Here is a 2,235-nt window from a genome sequence, read left to right on the forward strand (position 1 = left end):
CAGCGTCTGCATGCTCATTTGCGATTTGGCCAACGACACCAAGCATGCGCTACCCCAACCGCAGCCGCTGGACGCACGCCGAAGAAGTCTTCCTCTACCACCTCGTGCACTGCTTCCTCAAGGGCATTCTCGAAGACCACGCGCACGACCTCCCTCTCCGCCAGTACGTCGCCCACGAGCTGCAATGCGACCCCATGCGCATCTCCAAGCGCCTCAACGAGAGCCGATCGCTCCTCGGCCGACGCATCTCGCGCAATTTCAACCGCGTCTACTACAAGCCAGCGACCGACTTTACACAGACGGACATTGACGCGCTCTTTGAGCTCAAGTGCGCTCGCAACGACTTTGAGGTCGCTCTCAAGCGCAAGCAGGCGGGTCGTCGCGGTCGGAAGAAGGCGCCGGCGCGCAAGTTCCTCTCCATCTCGGAGATGACGTCAACCGACGAAGAGAGTGGCGACGACACCAGCAGCATTGGCAGCTGGACTGAGGTCATCTAGCGTCAGCCATGCGGCCCATGTCTATTTTGCTATGTTCGTCTATACAAGTGTATTCTGTTGTCTACTTGTAACTGAAAGGTGTTGCAGCGGACCTCGGACTCACAGACTTGGTAGCACCAAAATGGCAGAGATGAATTGGAACAACGACCGTGGCCTGACTAGAGCGACCCCTGCACTTGCCAGATCATACGTTAGTATCGGCCCTGCAGTCAGTCTGCTTGGCTCCGCTTCTCGTCGTCGATGACGTCGCAAAAGGAGAAGGCAATGAGATGTTGAACATGGTATACGAGGCGACGTAACTTCGCGGCTCACTTCAAGTCCACCTCAGCGGAATACGCTTCTGGAAAAGGTACAATGCGCTGACCACCGCACCGACAATTCACATAACGAGTACTCGTTCGACCTCTCGAGGCCCCTGGCGTGTGCTTCCTCTACAAAGGCTCCTCGCACAGCTATCACAAAAGGTCGCGCTCATCATGATGTGCCGGGAACGTACTGCTTTAGGAAATTGAACCCTCCAGAAGCATGGAAAGATCCGCAGAGAAACCTACTTGGCTACTTTGCTACTCTACTAGTGCGAATATTTCGATTGGTATTGCATCTCCGGACATTGCTGGCCTCTTGTTAGATGCGCCAGCAGTGCCTCTGGCTTGACAGACTTTCAAGGTACGCGAAGCCAGATGTTTTGTGATCACGCAAGATGCGAGTCGCTCGGACCTGTGTTATGCTCGCCGCGAGATTGGCGGAGAGCACCCATCTTCCAGTGATGGGCGACGGCTCTTCCTGCGCCGAACGGAAAGGCCGATCGCGTTGGTGGGTAGCAACTGACGACCGTCGCTCCTGAGTATGGACTACTGACCTACCGTCAAGAGACAGGTACGCCATGTGATATGGGTGGATCGGCCACCTGCGATGCGAATCGTATGGTCCAGAGCGGTCGCTCACCTCGTGACGATAGAGCGGATGAGCGGACAGCCTACCGATGGCAATGCAAGGCACGGTGCCGGCTCGCATTGCCCGTCGGAAATTGATTTGCATTGGGTATCGTGGATCCCATTAGTTGCTGCAGGCTACTCCTCCCTATCGCCAGCCGAAAATTAACGGACCGCCAGCTTGCGAAACTAACAGCGTGACTTGTGCCTGCCAATACAACGCCGAAGCTGCGTCCTGGTATTGCCAGCGCACAAGTGTCTGGCAGCTGTAAGGAGTACTAGTACATTTCTTCTTCGAGTACAAACATGGTTTTTCTAAAAGCTTACAAGCAGTCATCATGTCAGTTGCCACGCTGCTACAGTTTAGTGGGCATCGACGGTCCATTGAATCTCAAGGAGCCTCATTTCGTTTGTGAATGCAGTACCTGTAGTACTTGCACCGTACACCGTGTGTATTAATAATATAGTAGCCCCAACGATGGGTGGCGGCACAGCGTGTCCATCTGGAAAGAGTGGGCTTGGCCGTGCAGTAACCGAATCGTCAGTGTTCAGCTGCATAGTTTGACAAGCGTTCGACAAGCTACTCGAGCACTCATCGCTGCAGCACTCGACAGCTCTTCATTTTCCATTACGCTTTGTACCATGCACTACCCCAACCGTCTTCGATGGACGCACGCCGAAGAAGTCTTCCTCTACCACCTCGTGCACTGCTTCCTCAAGGGCATTCTCGAAGACCACGCGCACGACCTCCCTCTCCGCCAGTACGTCGCCCACGAGCTGCAATGCGACCCCATGCGCATCTCCAA

This window comes from Saprolegnia parasitica (genome assembly GCF_000151545.1).
Source record: "Saprolegnia parasitica CBS 223.65 unplaced genomic scaffold supercont2.130, whole genome shotgun sequence".
NCBI lineage: Eukaryota > Oomycota > Saprolegniomycetes > Saprolegniales > Saprolegniaceae > Saprolegnia > Saprolegnia parasitica.